The sequence below is a fragment of the Mus caroli genome, chromosome 12 (assembly GCF_900094665.2).
Source record: "Mus caroli chromosome 12, CAROLI_EIJ_v1.1, whole genome shotgun sequence".
NCBI classification, from domain to species: Eukaryota; Metazoa; Chordata; class Mammalia; order Rodentia; family Muridae; genus Mus; species Mus caroli.
In genome coordinates, this window is record NC_034581.1 from 18,054,071 (window position 1) to 18,061,488 (window position 7,418).

Consider the following 7,418-nt stretch of genomic DNA (forward strand, 5'->3'; position numbering starts at 1 on the left):
AAAAGGAAAGGAAAGGAAAAAGGAAAGGAAAGGAAAAAGGAAAGGAAAAAGGAAAGGAAAGGAAAAAGGAAAGGAAAGGAAAAAGGAAAGGAAAGGAAAGGAAAAAGGAAAGGAAAGGAAAGGAAAGGAAAGGAAAAAGGAAAGGAAAAAGGAAAGGAAAAAGGAAAGGAAAGGAAAGGAAAAAGGAAAGGAAAGGAAAAAGGAAAGGAAACACAAAACACTCTTCCTGATTGGACTTTTTCTTTACCTTATCCTCTACCAACTTCACCCTCCTTTCCCTCCTTGGATTCTCCACCAAGGTGGTGTTATGTGGTCAGCCCTGAAGGGTTTGTGGAAAGAGGCAAAAGCGTGACTCAAGACAAGGTGGACACTACAAGCTCCAGATCAAACTATCCTTAATTACTGGAGATGCTTTAAGCTATGAGCTGACTTCCAGCAGGTACCCAAAGCTAGTCCCCAGACTGCCCAGAGACAGATCATATGCCACCGTGTGGAAAGAAATTATCCCCGCTCCCTTTTATCACCCTCCAACTCAACCAGGGAGATGCTGCCATTTGGTTTTAAAAATAGAGCACCCAGGCTGGACTTTTATGGTCTTGTGAGGAACATGGTTCCAGTTCTCCTACACCTGGTGGCTGCCCCTGCTTGGTTCTGTCCAGCTGCTGGGCCAGCTCTATACAAGTTTTCAGGGTCCCCTAGGAAAAATGGGGGACCAGGCAGATTTATGGGTTTGGCCTTGGATGAAGCTGTCTGCCATGGCTCCCAGCCACAGCCCATGCAGCTGAGGCTGGGACGTTTTGCCTTCTATCTCCACCACAGTTTGCTTAGTCACCCCATCATCCCCGTTTCCTGGATCCCTTAGGGGGTCATCCCTATAGAGGAGCAGGCCCAGTCCCTCCCAGCCTGTCAGAGCCTCCTCTCAACTCATGAGCACGCTGTTGGGACTCTAGTTGGCCTCAGTTGTTGAAATTTGAAAGGAAGGCAGTTCCTGCTATGTTTAGACCCCAGGGGTCAACCTGAAACTATAACTGACTTGGAAAGCCCACCTTAGTGTATGCTTGGTCTCCAGTTATTTCTTCAGGATCAAGGACAAATGCCACTAAAGCTCTAGAAAACTTTTGGCACCTTGTACCAGGATTTGGTGCAAGCCTGGGAAGTCAATGCCTGTGAAGAGAAGTTGGACCTGGGACCTGAATTTAGAAGTGCACATATTATACCAAAATCAATAAAGCCCCCATCGATGATGGTACAGTAATCATGCTGAAGCCCACCTTGTTTTATATTTCTTTGAGGTGAGCTTTCTAACATACCAGAGAGAGAGAGGACATTGTTTCTCATCCCAGGAGAGTGATGTGCCTGCTTTATCTTGAGCCATTCAAGGAGATAAAGCTGAGAGTATTGCTGTCTTTTTCATGCATGGCTATGAATGGCCAGGAGTATTGCTGTCCTTTAAGAGGCATGGTTGTGAGTGGCTGGGAGCATTAATGTCCTTTACAGGCATGGCTGTGAGTGGCTGCCTCTTTGAGTGAATGCAGAGCTGTCTGTGGGATAAAATGATCTGACCCTAGATAGCTAAATTTCCCTGGATTATAAACCATGTAAGTCTGGTGGCTTCATCTGATGAGATGTGAAAGGCTGCAGGGCCCTGGTGCAGGAAGGTGGCAACAAAGGCCCACTGGAGAGACCATATTCCAGAGAGAAGGACTCTAAACTCTTTATGTTGGATAAACCTCTCATAGTGAAATTTAAAAAAAAAATCACACTCCATTCTTTAGCTTCCTCTCTGGCTTTGTGACCTGACCCCAGATGTGTTCATACTTACTGCTACCAAAAGCCCTTCGGGCGCCCTGGTATGCCCATGAGCATCAGGGGCTACTGCTTCTACTGCCTGCTGGAAGCCAAGCCTGAACTTGAAACTTGAGCCTGAGACAAATCCAAAGGCTGGGAGTCAAGGGGAAGACAGGTGGAACAGGCAGAAAATCCAGGTCCTTAAGTGGAGTCACCAGAGAATAGGATGATCATGGTGGTCATTTTTTACCAATGCTGCAGAGTCTGGAGAGGTGAGGAGACTGTCTGCAGCTACAGAGACCTGAGATGCCATCTCTGTGTCCCTAAGTCTTTGGCTGGTAGTGATGGCTGTGGTGGAATCGAGGCCAGAGCATCCCAAGCCTCCTGCATAGAGGCAAGATTGCATGGGCAACTTCTGAAAAAGACAGAACATGGGAGATGATTAACACACCTATTGTGGTCCTGTGTAGACCAGAACCACTAAGACCTTAAGTCTGGCCTTCCCTGGCATTCTCTGCTTGACATGTATCCAAATATCACAATTTTCAATAATCTTCCAACTGTCTGACAGAGGCATAGGAAGAGCCTACTATAGGCAGAGAAGGCTTTTAGAGGGGCACAACTTGTTTGGCGGGGAGGTGGGGGGAGGGTAGACAGATGCACTGGGTGAGGGAGTGTGAGAGATGGAGGAGGGCGATGATGGGGCTCTTCAGCTCACACCCTGTCAGGAGATCAAGCTCTTTCCACCAGGAGCAAGGGTGGTCTTAGAAAATGCAAGAATAGCCAGGTAGTGGTGGTGACACACCTTTAATCCCAACACTCAGCAGGCAGAGGCAGGCAAATATCCTTGAGTTTGAGACCACCCTGGCCTACATATCTAGTTCCAGGACAGCCAGGGCACACAGAGAAACCACACAGAGAAACCCTGTCTCAAATAGAAAGAAAGGGAGAAAGGGAGGGAGGGAGGGAGGGAGGGAGGGAAGATGGATAGAGATAGAGATGGAGAGGGAGAAAATGATGTGTTAGCAGAAGGCCTAGCCAAAATCAAAGCAGCCTGTCTCAAATAGAAAGAAAGGGAGAAAGGGAGGGAGGGAGGGAGGGAGGGAGGGAAGATGGATAGAGATAGAGATGGAGAGGGAGATAGAGAGGGGCAGGGAGAGGGAGAGGTTACATTAATCCCCATTGTACAGATAAGGACTTTGCTCTCTTACACATGGCCCTGTGCCAGCGCTACCTTTAGCATTTTAGACATACCCTATTTAGTCTCAGAGGTTTGCATTTCATCTATATTCTCTAGGGGAAAATATTTTTTTCCAAAAGAACAATATGTAAGAGAAAGAGACAATAAAAAGTATCCACCACAAAAATCAGGTTGAGGGCTAGAGATGCTGCTGGACTGGCAGGTGCTGACCAGAATGCACAAAGCCCTGGGTCCAATCCCCAGCACAGGGTTAATCAAGTGTGGCAGGCAGGCCTGAGTTCTGGAAGGTGAAGGATGGAGGACCAGAGGGTCAAGGTCATCATAGGCTACATATGAGTTTGAGGCCAGCTTGGAATATGTGACATCTTGCCTTTGAAAAAAAAGTTACTCCTTTAGAAGGCAAGGTTGCCCTCCCTTTCTGATACAGCTCAGTCCTTTGTGTTTGCTTATTTTTGCTTGTTTGTTTGCTTTGTTGTTTTCTCTTTTTGCATCCCTGGCTATTTGGTAACTCCCTTTGTAGACAGGGCTGGCCTTGAACTCACAGAGATCTGCCTGACTCTGCCTCCTGAGTGCCTCCCACCTGGCTTTTTTTTTTTTTTTTTTCATTTTAAGACAGTCTTGCTAAATTGCTAGAGCCATTTGGAACTGGCCATCCCTCTGCCTTGGTTTCCTGTATGGTCCACCTGGCTCACAGCATACTCTTTACACAGGTCCTTGTGAGGGAGGCACTTACTGAGGGCAGAGAAGCTGAGAGGCAGAGGTCTGCAGTCAGAAGCCCAGGCTCAAACTGTATCCAGCCACTTGTCCTCCCCAACCTCTCATCTCCTCATGGGTAATCTTCCTTTGGCTCTTGCAGTCAAGAGGTAAGAACACTCTAAAGTGTTCAGCTCAGCCTCTAGCTTGTCCTTAGTGGCCAAGCACAATAGCTGTTGCTACTGAATGACTCTTGTGAACTTTCCTCTCATTCACGATTATTGTTCATTATCCCTTTTTCATTCATTTTGTTCTATTTTGCACATTCTCAAGCTGAGGTTCCAGAAAACCAGGTAAGAGTTTGGCATGGTGCGTGCTGGAAGCTCTCCTACCCTGACTGATGGCCTTCTAATCTGATGACTTCTGCATTACTGGGCTTAGCTGTTGCTCTCCCAGAGAGCAGACCTCTGCCATAACTGTAGTCCTTACTTGTAGACAAGTAAGGCAGGCGATACACATCAAGGTGAAGCTGTTAGGAGACAGATGACTCTCTTGGGTTCTGGGCCTCAGACCAGGAACCTGCTCCTCTCTTTTCCTGACACTAAGAATCTCAGTCTTTTCCTCCTCCCGCAGCAAGCACATTCCCAATGCAGCCGCTCCCAGTCCCCACTCCACCCCAGGAGCCAGCCTCGGTCCTCCTTCTGAGAGAATCAGAAGAAAATGGCCCCAATTCCCATTCTCCTCCCAAGGTTCCTGACAGAGTCCCTAGGCCTGTGACCTACCTTCAGCAGGTGGAAGTAACAGAATCCATGCAGGAAGGGAGGCCAGGCGGGGCCAGACCACTCATGGCCCAGGGTCCGGATGAGGTGGGAGATGTAGCTTGTGGCCAGAATGAGTGCATCCAACTTATAAATGTTGGTGTCAGGTAGTACTGCAGGGTCAGAAAGGCTTGACAAAGTGTCCATTCCCAAGCTGGGTTCTCCGGGCTGGACTCACTCTGCAGAGAGGATCCATGACTGCATCTGACCCAGATTCCCATCTAACCATGGCTTCTTGTTATTATTGCTATTGTTGGAACAGAGTTTCATGTAGCCCAGACTATACCTGAAATTCCTGTTTAGTCCAGGATGACCTTTTACTCAGAATCTGACTGCTTCCCCCTCCTAAGTGCTGGGATTGTAGGGACATACCACCATACCTGGTTGACCTTGACTTCCACTGACCCATTAGTACCATGTCTTCTGCTGGAACTAATGAGCCTCACTGCATCTAAGCCATGCTTCATAATACAAATTAAGGAAGCCTAGGCTGGGATCAGATAACTAGAAGGTGGCAGCACTTGGCTCAGAACCCCATTTTTCTTTCTATCATTGCATTATTGTCTGTTCCACTCCCATGGTAGTGTGGATCCTGCTTATCAGGGTACCTTGAGTGCCACAGGAAGCATATAGCCATGCCCCTGCTTAGTAAGGCTGACCATTGACCCACCTAGGTCCTAAGAGTAAGAGTTTGCCATGGTAAAGAGGGAAGGACTCTGCACCAAGGATCAAAACTCACAGTCCTGGGCAGGAAGATGGGTTAGGAGGAGAGTGCCCTTCCATGCCATGACTAACCCTGACACCTGACAGAGTTTGGGGTTCAAGTCCATAGTCTGGGGCTCTGGACCGCCAGCCCTTGTGCCAGAGACTGTCGACATGTATCTCACTACAGCCTTTCTTCATTCCACAGAAGCACACACAAGGGGCGCTACTCTCAACTACTCAAACATGCTTCCCAATTTCAACTTCTGCCTTTCCATGCTCTGGTGCCTTCCTATCACACTTCCAGGAGAACGATGCCATCTGTGCTTCACTTATCTGGACTTTAACCCCACCCACCACCAGCCTGTATCCTTATTTGTTTGGCAGGACCACAGCCGGACTAGTATCCTAATAGCATGTTCCTAGCTCACTATATGTCCTGCACTGTGGTCTGCACTTTATATGAGCATCTTATTTATTCTCCAGAGCAACCATAAAAGAAAAGAAATTCTGTGTGTGTGTGTATGTGTGGATGTGTGTGTGAATATGTTTGTGGATGTGTGTGTTTGTGTCTGTTTCTGTGTGTGCATGTGTGTGTTCGGGTGAGTGTCTGTGTTTCTGTGTGTGCATGCATGTGCATATGCATGTTTTTTTCTGTGTGTACATGAGTTTGTGTGTGTCTGTTTCTGTGTGTGCATGGGTGGGTTTGGATGTGAGTGTACCTGTGTGCTCACACAAATGGAGGCAAGAAGTATTCAAGTGTCTTTCCTCAGGGTGCTGTCCATGTCACTTTTTAAAATTTAACTAAAATATAATCATGTCACTTCCCCATGAAGTTTTAGAAAGAGTCTCTCACTGAGAGCTGGGCTTGCTGATAAGCATAGGCAGATTGGCCAGTGAAGCTCCAAGAAACCTGAAAACTACTTGTTTCACATGCAGGGAACTGCAAGATAGGGAGAAGAAATAACTTGACCTTTGCGTTTTGTTTGGTCCTGTTTGTGATCACATTGTGCTGTATAGTCTTGTATGTACAGAAACTTGTTGCATAGCCAGGCTGGCCTTGAACACGCAGAAGTCCTTTAGCTTCAGTCTTTCAGGTGTTGAGTTTACAGTACAATGTCAAATCCATCAAACAGTCTAGAGGATAGCCCTGGCTGTCCTGGAACTTACTCTGAAGAACAGGCTGGCCTCAAACTCAGAAATCCACTTGTTTCTGCCTCCCAAGTGCTGGGATTAAAGGTGTGCCCCACTACTGCCTGGCTTATTTGAAATTTTACAAGTGTCATTTATTTGCTTGTTTGTTTGTTTGTTTCCAGGATAGGGTGTATATAGCCCAAACTGAACCCAAACTTCACACTTGCTATGTAGGCGTCGATGATCTTAAATTTATGATTCTCCTGCCTCTACCTCTGAGTTCTGGGACTATAGTTGTGTGCAACCATGCCTAGTTTTATGTAGCACTGAGTACCCCACCCAGGGTGTCATGAAAGTTAGGCAAGCCCTTGACCAACTTCACTTCATCCCCAGCCTGAATATGATTTATTTTTGTAACGACAAGGGAGATTTTTGCTTTAAAAATAGACCTCTTCATATCTGTAGCAGTTGCTTAAGCCTTGCTAAGTTGGAGCCTGAAGAACTTTCTTGGGATACTAAGGGGTGGTGAGAAGGCAGACACTTCTATTGCAAATGAGGACTTCTAAATTTCTACCCAACAACTTCCATCTCCACCTAGGTTGGTGACACAAGGTTTCTGAGAGTCACCTGCAGCCTCAAAAGCTACAAGGATGCCTGTAACTCACGAACCATAGGCACGGGTTCTTGTTCTTTGCCCTCACCTCTTTCTGAAATCCCTGGCTGCTGGAAGATGTATTAACTGCTGGGAGATGTATCTGCTGCTGGAAGATGTATCTGCTGCTGGAAGATGTATCTGCTGCTGGAAGATGTATCTGCTGCTGGAAGATGTATCTGCTGCTGGAAGATGTATCAGTTGCTGGAAGATGTATCAGTTCCTTACAGATATATCTGCTGCTGGTGTTCCTGTTCATACCCATCTACAGGTCTCTTTATTATCTTCTCTGTCTCTCTCCTACTCCAAACATCCTCTTTGGCTCTATCAGGGCCAGGTCTTTCCTTGCTGCATAAGCATGCCATGTTTGTTCTTCAGAGGTTGCCTTGCCTGAATATTGTAACCAGCTCCCTCAGGAAGGATAGGACCC